This window comes from Callospermophilus lateralis, unplaced genomic scaffold (assembly GCF_048772815.1).
Source record: "Callospermophilus lateralis isolate mCalLat2 unplaced genomic scaffold, mCalLat2.hap1 Scaffold_130, whole genome shotgun sequence".
NCBI classification, from domain to species: Eukaryota; Metazoa; Chordata; class Mammalia; order Rodentia; family Sciuridae; genus Callospermophilus; species Callospermophilus lateralis.
Genome location: NW_027512473.1, coordinates 177796 through 195480, shown reverse-complemented (window position 1 = coordinate 195480; position 17685 = coordinate 177796). Strand labels below are relative to the sequence as shown.

Here is a 17685-nt window from a genome sequence, read left to right as displayed (position 1 = left end):
CAGGATCAAACAAGTTGCCTCATGCATACTAGCCAAGCACTCTATTACTGAACAACAACCCTAAACCCTTATCTGGTATTTTGTTTAATATTTATTTATATTTTATTTATTTATATTTGGTGCTTAGAATTAAGCTCAGGGCCTCATATATGCTAGGCAAGAACTGTACCACTGAGCAACACCTTCAGCTCTTTCCTGATACTTTTTAAATACCTGTTTTACATAAATTTTAATTAGTAGCTTTAACTGTTTTCCAATATCTGTTTGGATTAAATCAATAAACTAGAATTCAGTGAAGCAAAGTCTAATTTTATATCAAACTCTGATTTTACTTCCTCTTTCTTCCCCAGACTCAGACACCTCATCACAGTGTCTGAATTAAGATTTCCCCTTGAGGAATTTACTGTATGTTTTCCACATTCCAAACACCAAAATTTACCTATTCATTAGTTTTAGAAAAGTTATACACAATTTGTCCAGAGGTACCAAAATCTCTTGGAGTACTCAGAAAAATCCATATCTGAGTCTTGCCTTTTATGGAGCAGTTTGAATTATAAGTATGCAGCATATAGGAATTAGATGGATGATCTGCAGCTGGAAGGAAACTTTTCATCAATACCTTGCATCTAAAAGACACTAAATTTGATTCCTTTTATTAGATACTGTGAATAAACCTACAATGAAAATGGAAGTGAAGAAATTTCTTTCACAAAAGTTTTCCAATTTCTTTAGATATTTATCCAGAATTATAATTACTGGGTTATAGGGCATTTTTAAACCAATAATTGCTATTTATTTTTATTTATTTAGGCACTTTACCGCTGTGTTACATCCCTATTTTTTTTTTTTTAATAAGACAGGATATTACCGAGTAACTTAAGCCATTGCCAAGTTTCTGAGTCTGGTCTTGCATTTAAGTTTCTCCTGTTTCATCTTCCCAAGCCACTGAGAGTACAGACATTCACAATAATACTTTGCTTCAAAAAATTGTTATTAGTGGATTATATGGCATTTTTATTTTGAGCTCTTAAGAACCATGATAGGGGCTGGAAATGTGGCTCAAGTGATAGTGGGCTTGCCTGGCATGCGTGCGGCGCTGGGTTTTATCCTCAGCACCACATATAAATAAAAATGTTGTGTCTGCCAAAAACTAAAATGAATAAATAAATATTAAAATTCTCTCTCTCTCTCTCTCTCTCTCTCTCTCTCTCTCTCTCTCTCTTAAAAAAATAACTGAATTTTTTTTTCAAAAGTATCTTTATTAACTTTATATTCTAACCAAAATTTTTATCTATACATATACACATATACTCTGGAGTCCCTACTATCTTTCAGATATTTGTTTAGTTTGGTGTGGTTTGGTGCTAGGAATTGAACTCCTGAGGGTGCTTACCACTGAGTTATGTACCCAGTTTTTTTTTTTTTTTTTTTTTGAGACAGGTGATATACCACTAATATCTCAATAAGTTGCTTATAGCCTTGCTAAGTTGTTAAGGCTGTCTTTCAAATCACAATCTGCCTGACTTGCCTCTCCAGCCTCTAGTATATTTGCCACCACACCTAGCTCTTTCAGATTATTATAATAACCTATTCAACAACACTGACCAGGCTACAGAAAATATCTTTGACTGATGAATTTTATCCCTGTGGAAAGTTTATATGAAGTAGCCAATGTAGGACTATTCTGTAAAGATTTGTTGGAATAAACAGGGATCATTGTTTTAACCTTTCTGAACTGATGTTTGGTATCATAGTTCATAAAAGTGCTGGGAAAAGAATGTAAATTCATTTGTTTGAAATCTGCAGAGATTTACATAAGCTCAATCACCTTTTGTTTTAGAGTTTGGAACTTCAGGACTTAGTAACATAAATAAAATATGTTAAAGTTGAGATATTCAGTACACACATCAACACACACATCCACACACACACAAAAACAAACAAACAAACAAACAACAACAACAACAAAACCTTCTAGGACCAATTGGTAGTTCTGGCATTATTACTAGTGTATCAGGGACATAGTAACATGAACAAAATATGTTAATTTTGAAACATTCAATACACACATACACACACCCAGAAAAAAACCCAAAAATGATTTCTAGGAGGAATTGGTAGTTATTGCCTTATTACTAGTGAATCAGGGTTGGGGAAGGATTCAAAAAGTGCTAAAATCTCACTCAAGCAAAGAGTAGTTTACTGGATTCCTCCCTATTTCACCTATAATTCAAGCTAGAGTAAACTTCATCTGTCAGCAACAGCAATTGGGAAAATATGCTGGCAGTTTTTTTTTTTTGAGATAAATTGACAGCTTTGATATTTGGGTATTTTTGTTTCTTGGTCACAGCTGATGAAACACTTGTGAAGGATTTTAAGGCTCCTAGATATCACCATTTTTTGTATAATTTCTTTCATATTTCCTTCTTTTGTTCTTTCTTTTTTTTTTTGTGGTGCTAGAGATTGAACCCAGGGCCTTGTGCATACAAGGCAAGAACTCTAAAAAGTGAGCTACATCCTCAGCCCCTCTCTCACATTTCTCTTCACTAGAGATGATGATGGTAATTGGGGATTTTGTCCCAAATTGGTATATTTCTTACAAGCAGACTAATATCCAGTGTATCTAAATCTCTGTACTTATTCATGATTTTGCCAAAGAGACACTCATAGTAGTTTTTTCCTTAAATGTATCTATAGATGAAGGGAGAGTGTCTCATTTAATATTCTGCTTTATTTTCAACATCATTCCCTCTTAATATTTGCTTTTTATAGTGTTGCTAAGGTTGGAACTGACTATCTCGCACTTCCTGCACACACACTCTAATGGTGAACTTTGCCACTATGTCCCAAATCTAACTTTAGGTAGAATAGATTTATTCATTCACGTCTAACGTTATTTTTCATATGGTCGGTTTTACATATGCCTTTCTATTGCTCTTAAGAATACTATTGATCTACATATGGTTTCAGGTTTGATTCACATTATGATATATTGGTCTGTATTATTGCAATAAAGTTTCATAATATACATTAAATGTGTCTCATAACAATAACTATATTATTTGATTTTATTAAAGATTTTGGGGTATTTTATATATATTTTATTTCTAAGATTTTTTTTGGTCCCCTCTTTTCTTTTCTTTTATTTGGTACTTGGAATTAAACTCAGGGGAATTGAGCCACATCCCCAAACCTATTTTGTATGACATTTAGAGATGGTGTCTCTCTGAGTTGCTTTGGGCCTCACTTTTGCTGATGCTGCCTTTGAGCTCACAATACACCTGTCTCAGCCTCCCAAGGTACTGGGATTACAATTGTGCACCAACAGGTCCAGCTCTCTTCTTGTATTTATAGAAAAACATGCTAAAATATTGATAGGAAAATATTATATATTAAATTGAGTTAAAATATTTGTATTTGTAATGATTAGTTTTATTTACACACATGCTATTTATGTGCTTTTGTAAATTTTTATTTAGTTTCTGAAAAGTTCCACATATTTTCCATGAAATCCATTATACATTTCATGTATTTAACAGAAGTAACTTCAGTATAATACTTATGTGTTATTTTTTACTCTAATTAAACGAAAAATCTTTCTGGGCTCCAGAAACCAATTTTTCTCAAACTTTATTATTTTTATTTTTCTGAATCACCTCCTATTTCCTCCTAGGCTGCAGATTTCCACTGTATTCACAAATATAGCTCTAGCCTTAGGCTATGACATACTTGTACACTGAAATGGTACACACATACTATAATTTCTACAGATCTAAGCTTGGTGAGGAGTATTTATATATATATATATATATATATATATATATATATATATATATATATATATATACAGTTTTTTATGATGAAATAACAGCAATTTCTACTCCATCTTTAGTTCATGAGAATTTGTTTTGTGTCCTTATCAATACTCTGTATTCTTTTTGTTGTTGTTGTTTCTTACTTAAAATTTAAATCAGGGGCACACAAAGTCTTGGTCACACATAGTTGCTTAGGGCCTTGCTAAGTTTCTGAGGCTGGCTTTAAATTTAGAATTATCTTGCCTTAGCCTCACAGTCCAATGGGATTAGAGGTGTGTGCCATGGAACCTAGTTCTATTTTATTTTTATATTGAAATATACATTACTTCTGAAAATAATTTATTCTTGATATTAAGAAAGCATAGAATACCATTTTTTCCCCACAAATAACCCCCCCCCTTTTTGGAAAAGATGTCATTTCTTTTGGAAAAGATGTCAGTAGTGCTAGATGTATAATTTATTAATGTCTAAATGGCAAGATGATGATGATGATGATGATGATGATGATGATGATGATTATGTTATGTATTAGTTACAAAACTTTATCTGTTCATATTATTATAAGGTATATAGTCTTTTCTATAACTTCATAGCATAAATCAGTGTGTATCAAAATAAACTTTTGGGGGTTGTGAGGTGAGGAGAGCAATCATGGGGTTAGAAATGATGGTGAAATATGATGTATATTGTTATATAAAGTACATGTATAAAGAAGTGAATTCATGTAAATATAATTTGTATAAAACCAGAAAATCTGAAAAGTTGTGCTCTATTTGTTTAACAAGAAATGTAATGCATTCTGTTGTCATATATAATTAAAAATATTTAAAAATTAAAGATAAAAGATGGCATTATGTTCTAACTGAAAATAAGTACTACTTCTTTTAAAAATTGAAAAAAAGGTCTGTTGGTAAGTTGTAAACTTTATAAAGTACAAAATGTATCTTGAACATTTGGTAATACATAAACCTAGATGAAGGTATTTATAGTGTTTTTGGCAAAATTTAAAAAAATACTGTAGAGTTCATTTTTTGCAATGTATACTCATAATTATATGAGATGCATTTTGTACATATACATGTATACTACCATTATATATAATTAATAAATGATTACTACATCTCACATTAACTGCATTTATTTCAAATTAATTTTTCAAAAGAAAGCACCGATATATGACACTCTTTGATATGTACACTTGATGTGTCTTCAAATTATAACTTTTATGTATTATGGGTTTTTTTTCTCCTTTTTATAGAATTTCTTTTTCCAAATTATTGAGATTAATGAATTTTAAACAATTTAGTATATCAGTGCAGTCTGTAGATTTTCTTTTTTTACCTAAGACAAAATACATCCCAATTTTAATAGGCTTATTGTTATGTAAATGACTTTTAAAAACCTGCATATGTAATACCCTTACCTGACCTTACTCTGGACTATTGATATATGGGTGGAGGGAATCTCAAAGTGATCCATGGAAAAAGTAGAACAGGGATGGGTCAGGATGTGAGATTGGTGGATACTGAGTATGTCGTAGTGAGTATTCATGAAAAAGCATTGGTGGAATAGGTATGGGAAGAGAAAAAAGTGCTGTAAAGGAAAGAGGGAAAGAATAACCAGTTCAAGAGTTAAGATTTAAAAAGTCTAATGGTGGATCAATGGTAGTATGAGGGTAAAGAGTAGTTTCTTTGGAGATAGAAATAAGGTAGAAGTATAAAAAGAAGGTAACTCTGGCACAGTCCCCAAGAGAAAGAGTCAAATGAACACCACCCTCTATATTCACGCTATATATATATATAGAAAAAAGAAAAAAGAGGACTTTGACACAGCTTTTAGTTGACCCACACTGGGTCAACTTTAGTGGGTGATTAGGGTTCTGCAAAGATGATAAATCCTTGAGTAATTTGGAATAATGTGATTTTATCTAGTCTTCATAAATGAAGATTGAAGTCTAATATAAATCACACTTGGCAAAGGAAAAGCATTTCAATGAAAAGTAAATGTATGAATAAACACATAAAACAATATTTAAACAAAAGTCAACATTCAGAATATTTATGCAATTATGTAATCACCAGTAATGTAAAAACAATGAAAACTAAAGAAAAAGTGAATTAATAAAAAACAAATAAATAATGTAATGAATGAATTAATTAATGAATAGCTAACAAGTGCAAAGTTGTAATGTGACTGGAATTGTCAAAGTTAGCTTGTAGCCATTAAAAAGTGTAAAGGTACATAGACATAGTATTTTACTACTTAGTAAGACATACCCTATGAACTATAAATTCAACTCCCAGGTGGAAAGAATTGAACACAGAACCCATTCACCTGGCTCTCTCACTTGAGAACTGTGCAAAAAATTACCTATCATTGTAGACTTGTAGCATGTGAACCCCTCTACTGTTCAAGTTTTTCTTCTTTTTTTTCATTGATCTTTTTCTCCCTACCCCCATATCATCCACCAATACTTATTTTGTATAGCAAAAACTACATACTCAGCAATCACCAGTCTTATATCTTACTATATCCATTTCCTACCTTGTGCATGACCACTTTGAGATCCCCTCCATCAAAACATCAATAGTCCAAAGTGATCAGAATGGGGATAAAATTTGCAGAATATTAAAGGTCAGTTACACAACAAGAAAGCAATAAAAAGTGGGGTTCATTTAAAGGTGAAAATAAAAAGAAAATCTTTAGACTTCACTAGTTAAAATAAAGGATCAAAAATTTATGATTTTCAATAATTTGAATTATACTCGTGAGTCACTTTTTTGGGGAAAGGGATATAAGGACATTGCTAATGAGTTTAAAGCTCAAACTGTTTTTTTAATGAGACAAAGAATAGAAAATTAAAAAATATATATTAAAGTGATTGTGATATCATTTTCATAAAAGTATATATACATATTTATTCACAAATTGCTTTCACCTTATAGACAGTTATAAGTGTCAATACATTTCTCTCAAGGCTAGGTACTATTATTGGAAGAAAACTTTACCTTAAAATAACCCCATACAGAGGCATTTAATGCAATTAACAGGCTAATAATAATAATAATAATAATAATAATAAGTGAGGTGGGGAGAATTTCAGGGTTGTTAAGCCTGTAATATAAGTTATTTGAAAAGACATCACAGGAGCATTTTATACACTGTCTGAAGACATATATGTATATATTATTTATAAAAAGTGTTTATGAGTTCTGTAGTGAGGGTGCGCAAGTCCAATACATAGTCTTTTTTTTCTTGAATATTTTTTGTTTTAGATGGACACAGTATCATTAGTAGTTTGTTTGTTGGCTTTTTAAAAAAAATATTTATTTTTAGTTTTTGGCAGACACAATATCTTTGTTTGTATGTGGTAGTGAGGTGTTGAGAGCCACAGCCGAAGGGGCCCCAGCAAACTTCCAGCTGCCAGCAAACTTCCAGACTGCCGGCTGATGATTGGCTCACAGCAGCCCCAACAACATCTAGCTTATTGGCTCCTCTGCGGTGATGCTCATTGGGCTGTTTCCCTGCCCTTACAGACCACGGAGCTGCTCTTTGGGGGACATTTTTGGCTCCGCCCATGCGACCCAGCCAATCGGCCTCAAGAGCAGGAGGATTGTGAGAGGTAGAGTGGCTTGTGGGAAGCTGGTGGTGGCAGTTGGGCTCTGAGGGTTTTTCCGGAGGAGCTGTTTTTTTTGGCGTGTGTGGTTCTAAAAATAAAGTTAGTTTCTTTTGACAAGTGGCTCCTGAATTGTGCCCAGCCAGACTGTGGCATTTGGTGGGCTACACGGGGAACGACTGAGGGTAAGTGATAAGGTAAACTGCTCACCCCTGAGTGCAGGGTGAGAAGATGGGTAGCAATATTAAGATTCTTCTTTTGTTTTGCTTCACTTTTGTTTTATGTTGCCTGTCCCTGGAGATGTGTAAGATGGAAGAAAAACCGCTCACATCTGAGGAACAGATAGGGAGAAAGGATGGATGGACATTTCAGGAGGATAGAAAGGCTATTATAATGATTTTCTGTTGTTCCACTTTTGTTTCATTCTAGTTCAGTTTTGTTATCTTCTTGGGTTGTATAATAGTTATAGTAGAAAAATTCAAGTAAAAGAGAAGGTCTCTCGAGTTAAAAAATTTTAAGTGAAAAAAAAGGTCTCTCGAGCTAGTCAGACATAGGAAAAAATTCATGTAAAAGAGAAGGCCTCTCAAGCTACTCAGACAGAGGAAAAAATTCAAATAAAAGAGAAAGTCTCTCGAACTAGTCAGACAGAGGAAAAAATTTAAGTAAAAGAGAAGGCCTCTCAAGCTAGTCAGACAGAGAAAGGAAGTGTAAAACAGAAAAAGCCATCAGGGTGAAAGTTACAACAGGAGACTGCTACTAACACCTTTCTATCACCAGAGGGTGTAAGTGTCCAACCAATAGCACCACCTTTACAGGAGACTGCTACTAACAGCTGTCTATCATCAGAGGATGTAAGTGTCCAACTAACAAGGCCACCTCCATATGCTGGGAGGCCCGCAACCCCCGCAGTTGATAGTTGGGATCCTGAGACAGGATCTCAAGTATTAACATGCCCTGTATTTGAGGTAGGAGGGCAGCGAATTTATCATGCTTTAAATTTCAAAACAGTGAAGCAGCTAAAAGAGGCTGTAACAACCTATGGTCCTCAAGCATCCTTCACTGTAAGCTTGGTCAAATCCATTACCAACTTAAACATGATGCCAGCAGATTGGGCTAATATGTGTAAAGCTGTGCTAAATGGAGGACAATACCTGTTATGAAAGGTTGCCAATGAGGAATTTTGCAAGGAGACGGCTAGGCAAAATGCAGCAGCTGGTTATCCTCAGAGAAATCTAGATATGTTGTTAGGAAAGGGACCTTATGAGGATCAGCAGCAACAAATTGCATATGATCCTGGTGTATATTTGCAAATTGCTGTAGATGCAGTTAAGGCATGGAAAACTTTACAAGGACATGGAGGTTTACAAGGTCAATTATCTAAGATAATACAAGGAGCTAATGAATCTTACACTGAATTTGTAGATAGGCTTATTCAAACAGCTACCAGAGTTTTTGGGAATACAGAACAAGCAATGCCATTAATAAAACAACTGGCTTATGATCAAGCAAATCGTTGGTGCAGAGATATCATTAGACCGTGGAAACATGAAGATTTAAACACATATATTAAATTATGTAGAGACATTAATGAACAAGAGCAAGTCATGGCAGCTGCAGTAAAACAGGCTTTAGATGCCAGAGACATTAATGAACAAGGGCAAATTGTGGCAGCTGCAGTAAAACAGGCTTTAGATGCCAGGCCAAGAACATGATACAATTGTGAGCAAACAGGACATTTTAAAAGGAATTGCCCCATAGGAGGAGGGTTTAACAAAACTAGGTATCAAAGGAATAGAATACCAGGTGTTTGCCCACGATGCCGTAGAGGGAGACATTGGACTAATGAATGCTGTTCTCAGACCACCATAGAGGGTACTGCATTATCACATAATAGTAAAGACCTTATAACTTTTTTACAGGTGAAATCTCCATTGCAATGTTTAAAAACTCTATAGTCAAAAAATAGAACTGATCAGCAAAACATTAACCTAGGTCTGTATGAGCTCAAAAAACAAAATAGAACTTCATGATATGGGAAAGGGCAATAATAAAATAGATATTGAAAAAAGCATTCTGGTTCTGTCACAGATGTAAGAATAACCAAACTGGAATTCTGGATATCAGCTGTTATGGATTTGAGCTAAATCATCTTCTATTTGGTCTTTAGAAATCGATTTAGTTAATCTCTCTGGAATCCAAATCAGCTGCTGTTCTCCCTGTGGAAACACATAAACAGAGCCCCAACTCCAGGCAATCACTGGGTCAGGACCTTTGTTAATCTCTCTGGAATCCAAATCGGCTGCTGTTCTCCCTGTGGAAACACTCAAACAGACCCCCGACTCCAGACAATTACTGGGTCAGGTCAATTATCTAAGATAATACAAGGAGCTAATGAATCTTACACTGAATTTGTAGATAGGCTTATTCAAACAGCTACCAGAGTTTTTGGGAATACATTGTCCTGTTAGAATATCCTTCCAAAGTACCTTGGGCTTATGTACATTTTTTGGACACATATGCCTTTCCATAGCACTAAGCCCTGATGAATCCAAATTTAAAAAGTTTAGAGTAAAAAGCGTTAGTTTAAGTTTATCTTTGGGGAATTCATACCCCTTCCCAATTCCTTATTTTTGCTTTAATAAGTACATTTTAATAGTTTGATGAGCTCTTTCAACTATGCCTTGTCCCTGTGGATTGTATGGGATTCCTGTTATATGAGTAATGCCAAATGATGAGCAAAATTGTTTAAAAGAGGTAGAAGTATAACCAGGGGAATTATCTGTTTTTAACTGTTTTGGAACGCCCACAGTGGCGAAATTTTGTAAAAAATGAGCTATAACATCTTTAGTTTTTTCTCCGGCTTGAAGGGAGCCCATCAAAAATCCAGAAGAAGTATCAACTGTAACATGCAAATATTTCAATTTTCCAAATTTTCGCAAGTGTGTGACGTCCATCTGCCAAACATGGTTAGGTATCAGTCCTCTAAGGATTGACTCCAAGATTAACTTGTGGTAAAAAGGTCACACAATTTTGACATTGTTTTATTATTTGTCTAGCTTGTTCCTTAGTTATTTTAAAACACTTTTGTAAAGTATTAGCATTGACATGGAACTTTTTATGAAAATTTGTAGCTTCTTCTAGTATAGAGAAAATATGTTTGTCATGTGTAGTTTTATCCGCTAAATCATTGCCCAAACTAAGGGCTCCAGGCAATCCTGTATGTGCCCTGATATGTCCTATAAAGAATGGATCTTTTCTGTCCCAGATTAGACTTTGTATAGTGGAAAGCAAAAAGAAAACAGTAGAGGAAAGGGAAATCCTACCAGCATCTTCAAGGGATACTATAGCATTAACTATATACTGACTACCGGAAAATAAATTAAATATACAATATTTAAACATCACAAAAGCTTGTAATACTGCATTAAGCTCTACCTTTTGAGCTGATTGTTTGGGTAATAAAAATGTAAAAGTTTGGTCAGGTGTAACTATTGCTGCTGTACCATTATTTGACCCATCAGTGAATATATTTGGAGCATTCCCAATAGGTGTTTTTCTTGTCATTTTTGGAAAAATTACAGGATACGATGACCAAAAAGACAACAAAGGATTAGATGGTAAGTGGTTATCAAATGAAACATTAGATTTGCACCTGATTATTGCCCAAGTATTTAACTCATTAGCTAACTCAACAATTTGATTCATAATATATGGAGTAATAATTTTATTGGGAGAAATTCCAAACACTCCCTTTGCTGCTTTTATTCATTTGAGTATTAATTGTCCTACAGCCTCAGGATACCTAGTAAGAATAGTATTAGGAGAATAAGATAAATGTATCCATAATAATGGACCTTCTTGCAAAAATACTCCTGTAGGAATATTTTTTGTTGGTAGTACAATAAATAATAAAGGCAAACTTATATCAATTCTATCCAAATGCATATTTTCCATATATGTTTCAATGATTTTTAATGCCTTTCTTGCTTCAGGCATTAACATTCGGGGTGAATTTAGATCTGATGGATCTTTTAGGATATCAAATAAAGGTCCCAACTCTCCTATTGGTATACCTAGATAAGGCCTTATCCAATTTATGTCTCCTAATAACTTTTGGAAGTCATTAAGTGATTTGAGTTGATCTACTCGTATTTGAATTTTTAGTGGATGGACCATGGTTGAGGATAATAGAACTCCTACATAATTAATTGGAAAATTTAATTGTACTTTATCTATTGCTATCTCTAGATTATAATTTTTTAATAAGTTTGTAAGTGTGACATAACATTCTAGCAATGTGTTTTTAGATTTGTGTGCTAATAATACATCATCCATATAGTGAAATATTTGTAGATCAGGATTTTGATTTCTAAGTGGCTGGATTGCTTTGTTAACATAAATTTGACACATAGTTGGGCTGTTAGCCATCCCTTGAGGGAGTACTTTCCATTCATATCTCTGATCAGGACCTTCATGATTCAGTGTAGGGATAGTAAATGCAAAACGTGGACTATCCTCAGGATGAATTGGAATTGAAGAAAAAAGCAATCTTTAATATCTATAACTAAAACATACCAAGTTTTTGGCAAAGCAGAAAATTGAGGAATCCCCGATTGAGCAGGTCCCATAATAACCATCTCTTTATTAATGGCTCTTAAATCTTGTAATAATCTCCATTTACCAGATTTCTTTTTGATGACAAAAATGGGAGTATTATGGGGAGATACAGAAGGTTGTATATGTTTTTCCGCTAATTGTTGTTTGACCAGATCATGGGCTGCTTGTATCTTTTCTTTAGTCAGGGGTCATTGAGGAACCCATACTGGTCTTTCTGATTTCCAAGTAATTTTTATTATCTCAGTGGCCCTTCCTGAAAATCCAACCCATGTCTGTCTGTTCCTTGATCTATTTGTATTGGTGCTGCTATACCTTGTTATTGTTTTTCTAATCTTTCTCCTTTCCTAAAACCTTGTCTAGTCATAATAGTGGATGCATTTTGGTTGATGTTATTTGTTAATGTCAAACCTAATTGATCTAGGACTTCTCATCCCCATAAATTTATCCAATACATATGGCTGTACAGTTCATTCACATCCTTCAGGATCCTTCCAATCTAATACCTTTGCACTTCTATGGGGATTAGTCGCCACTCCTAGGCCTAGAAGCGTTCTGGTGGCTTGTTGTAATGGCCAATGACCAGAACGCTTCTGTAGTGATTTTGTAAAATGACCGCTGCTTTTCTATATAGTAAAAACTGCTTTCTGGTTTGCCATGTCCTGATATAATGCTGTAAAGTGACAGCAGCTCTTTTCTGCTGAACAAATCTTCTCTGAAACACAGTCATCAGAAGGAAGGGCTGAATTTGGAGGGCAGCACATTTCTGCATTTCCAGTTTTCTTGTGACTGTATCACAAAGATCTCTTTGAATCATTACTATAGCCCCACTTTGAGAATGATACTCTCCTTCCTGTGAAAAGCAAACAGAGAAGTGTTAAACCACCTGTAAATCATAACATCCCCACTTTGAACAGCTTCATATTGGGTTTTACTTCTGTAACAGTTGAATGCAGATCGGATAGCAAGACTGCCATCCTTTCCTCATATATATTTTAAATTTCTGTCTGTCTTCAGCCTGAAGAGGTCAGATTTCTGAATCTGCTTAAACACTTTTTTCTTTCCTTTTTAATTCTGACATATGACCTACAAAAATCTGTGTAATAAAAATCAGTTTTCTTTGTTCAATAAACAGCTTTGGCTCTGTGCATTAGGTAGAATGACCAAATTAGTGTGGCAGCCAGATGCATACATTGGATATTACTTCTTATCTTAAAGCCTCTGTAAGAAGACTGTACAGAAGTAACTGTTTGGGTTCTTTTGCACTTAATGCTCTGTATCTTCTTTGAACAGAAATTATTGTTGCTCTAATGTGGAGATAATGTCTCCTTGTGAGAAAAGCTTTAAAATGCTTCTGAATAATAATGGCAGCTTCATGCTGTTTCTGAGTTTGTTTCCTTATGTTGATGTCCTGAAAACTTGCTTGAATGCTATTTGTTTCTTCTTTACACATATTGGGTTGAAGAGCTTTTTGTTTCTTTTTATTTGCTCGACATCTGTCTTGTAACACTTTTGTAGCCCACTGGAGCTTTTGGTAGAAACAATATTGCTTATACATTTTGTATGTGCTTTGTATTCTAATAGCAGCTCTGTTTTTCCCTTAAAAGCTGTCTTGTTTTCATTCCTTTATATGCAGCTTGAATGACCACTGCAGAATCCCATTGTCTGATAAAATTTTCTCTTTGCAATTTTGCAGCTCTGTATGTTCTATAATGTTGTTGAATTATAACTGAGGCACGTTTCTTAGTCTGAAATGAAACAAATGTTCTGTGCATTCTGAAAGTCGCCTGAATGACAACAGCAGCCCTCTGCATTTCTTTCATTTGTCTCCTTACCACCCACCCTCTGTATGATGACTGGATCTTAATAACTGCCTTTTGTAACTGAAGGACTTGTAAGTGATGCTTCTTTCCACAAAATTTTGCACGATATGTTCTCTGAATCCAAATAACAGTTTTCCTGAGAGAAAGGAATTTTCTTCTCATCATCACAGTTCTAAATCTCCTCTGAATAAGGGTGGCAGTTAAATGCATAACTTTTAAAAGTCTCCTAGTTTTCATGCCCCTAAAAGTAGCCTGAAGGCGTACTTCAGATTGCCTCAATTGGTTATACCTCTGAAATTGTTTGTTTCTTGCCTTCACTGCTTGGTATCTTTGCTGTACTATTTTTGTTGCCTTCTTTAACTTATTAAAATACATTTTCTGCTTGTATCTTCTATAGCATGACTGAATAAGTGTTGCTGCAACCTGCATCTTTCTTAGAGTTTGTCTAACTCTTGCTCCTCTAAAACTTGCCTGAAGAGTATTAATAGCCTTTAAAGTGGCCAGGTATTTTTCACGCTGAATTTTACCTTGACAATATGCTCTGTATCTTACTTGAATTGCAGCAGCTGCTCTTCTCATTGCATGGTATCTTACTCTTGACTGATACATTTTAAACATGGCTTTAATTAAAGTGGCTGCAATGTGCATGTGTTGAATATGTCTTCTTACTCTAATACCTCTATAAACAGCTTGGATTTTAATTGCTGTCTTCTTTAAATTAAGATACTCCTTTTGTTGATGGTTTGTAATTTTGATATCTCGATACCACCTCTGAATTATGATAGCTGAAGCTCTGTAGATTGCATATTTCTTTTGGGCTCTGTAAGCTCTATATTTAGATTGTATAGTGATTGCTGCTTTGCTGAATTTCTTTATTCTTTTTCTCACTTTCATACCATGGTAAGCTGACTGTAAAACTAGCACAGCCATTTTTGTTTTCAAATACAAACGATGTTGTTCTCTCCCAATTCTGTAAGCTCTATAATACATTTGAATCAAAAGAGCAGCTTTTCTCATGAGTCTCCACCTCTTTTGTTGCACATGCATTCTATAGTATGACTGTATGATGGCCGCACATTTGTGCTTCCTTTGAATTTGTCTTCTCAGGGTTCTTCTTTCCATGCAGACTGAAGCACCAGTACTGCATGACGGAGTTCAACATACTCCATACGTTGTTTCTTTCCTATAGTCCATGCTCTTAGATGTTGCCGGATGATTAATGCTGCTGATTTTTACAATCTGAATTGTTTCTGGGCCTTGTTCATTCTAAAAATAGACTGAATCTTGATTGCAGCTTGATGTTCCCTTCTGATCTGCTGCCGGGCTTTCCAGCCTCGATAAGCAGACTGAAGAGAAATCACAGCTGCTCTTTTCTTTAAAAAATGTGTTCTTATATCATAAGCAGATTTGTGTGCCCTGTACCATCTCTGAATTTTCATTACCCACCAAAGAACAGATTGTTATTTTTCCCTTTTACTGTAGCCTCTAAAAGCAGTTTGAATTTTAAGAGCCGCTAGAGATTGTTGTTTCAATAGTCGGCGAACTTTGTAACCTCTGTAGACTGCTTGCAAACAAGTAGCTGCTCTTTTGACTTGCAAGAAGTTCTTCCTCTGATTGACTTGTACTTTGTATGCACGATAGTAATTCTGAATGACAACAACTGCTTTATAAGTTTTCAGGTAGTGCTGCCGCATCCTTCTCATTCTGAAATAAGACTGCAGCGAAACAGCAGCTTTTCTTTGCAATCTCATCTGCTTTCTGACCAGGTATCCTCTAACAAAAGCTTGCAATTTGATACAAGATTCACGTATCTGCACATATTCTTCTCTCTTTCATGCAGCCATTTTCTGTGTACGGTACCATTGTTGGATTAATAGTACAGCTTCTCTTAAAAGTAAATATTGTTTACGTGCTTGTTTATTCTTGACAACTGACTGCAACTTTATTGTAGCATTTTTAGACTCACAAATTTCTTTCTGGAAATATAAGCATGATAATATGACTGAATCTTTATAATAGATGTTAAGATATGAATAAATGTTTTCCTGACTTGCATCCCTCTATATGCAGACTGTAGAACAAAGACAGCAGAACGTGTTCTCTGATAAGTTGCTAGAACTTTCCTGGCTGAAATGTAAGCTCGGAAATGAGTCTGAATTATAATGGCTACTTTCTTCATCCTCTTATATTTCCGTAATTGCTGATGTTTTCTTATGTGTGCCTGCAATCTGATAACAATCTTCTTAAGGTTTAAAAGTCTAAATTTTTTCTGTCGCATTCTCCAATATGATTGGAAAACATAAGCAGCTCTAATTTGTCTGTGTGAATTCTGAGCCTTCATTCTCCTGAAAGCTGCCTGTAGTTGAATGACTGCAGCTCATTTCTGTAAGTAGTTGGTGTGCTCAATATTTCCTTTAAGGTATGCTCTGTAGTACTTCTGGATAGTCAGTACAGACTCTTTCTTTCTTTTATATAACTTTTGGGCTTGAAAGCACCGAAATCTTCTCTGAATAATAACAATACAAGATCTAATATAAATATATTTCTGTAATTCTCTGTGCCTTCTATACCATGATTGTATGACAATAGCAGACTTTTCTTTAGCTTTTCTCCTAGAATGCCATTCTCTAAAAGCTCTTTGCGATATTACTGCAGCTTTTATTTGTAATTGCATTTTATGTTGCTTCCATCTTCTGAACACAGATTGGATTATAAGGAATGATGATTTTAACCTTTTATATCTTTGTTGATCTTATTTTCTTCTTAAACTAGCATGCCAATCCCTTTGAAATGTAATTGTGGACCACAGATATCGTTTATAAGATTTAACAGCAATTATCATTCTTATTCTAGATTGCAGGATGACTGAATAATATTTCAATTTCAGAAATCTTTTTCTAGTGGAATATCTTCACCAATACCCCTGGGAAAGGTAATAAAGGACAAAATGTAAAATAGACATAGCTTTCTATTCTTAATACTTTTGAAAATATTAAGTTTTCTAATACCATGCTTAAAAATGAACACATTAATTAGAAAGCCAATATTTCATTGCTAACATCTTGTTTATAATTTAGTCTTTACAGTGATACAGCTGTAGTCAATTCAGAAATCCATTTCAATTCTGATTGTATTTACACTGCATTTGTATTACAGAGTCATAAGTAGCAATTTTGTTATATTAAAAGGAAAAGAAAAATATTATAATATTTTTGATATCTATTGGTTATATATAATTTCTGAAGACTTTATTTCCAGATCTTAAATATTTCCTTTATTTTATGGTTGTTAAACTATCTTATTATGCTTGAAAATTCTGTACATAAGGCATCCTGTACTATAACATTACAGGACTGATAATATAAACATAGTGAGCCCTCTGTTTCCATGGATTTCCCATCCATGAATTCAAACAGGTGAGGGTGGAACATTTTCCAAAAGAAAAAAGAAAAGAAAGATGTGACTGTATTGAACACGTACCAACTTGATTTCTTGCTATCATTCTCTAAACAATAAAGTCTAAAAACTATTTATACACTACTGGCATTGCATTGAATACTAGAAATACTATGAGAGAATTCAAAGCATACTGGAGGATGAGGATGTGCATGGTCATACACAAATACCATGCCATTTTGTAAACATACAGATTTGGATATCTGCTGGGGTCCTAGAACCAATTCCTCATGGATACCAAGGGACAACTATACAGGAGTTTGAGAAACAAATGAGCTAGACCACTTTCAGGGTTATTATTGTTATTAAAAATAAAATTACTTTCTTTTACCAAATATGGGGATTATAGATATATAATATA

At 34.3% G+C, this 17685-nt stretch overlaps 1 pseudogene; it reads right to left on the bottom strand.

Annotated features, from left to right (window-relative positions):
* Positions 1-12589: 12589 nt before the first annotated feature.
* The window catches only part of LOC143640168 (abnormal spindle-like microcephaly-associated protein homolog), a 31675-nt pseudogene continuing 26579 nt past the window's right edge, over positions 12590-17685 (bottom strand).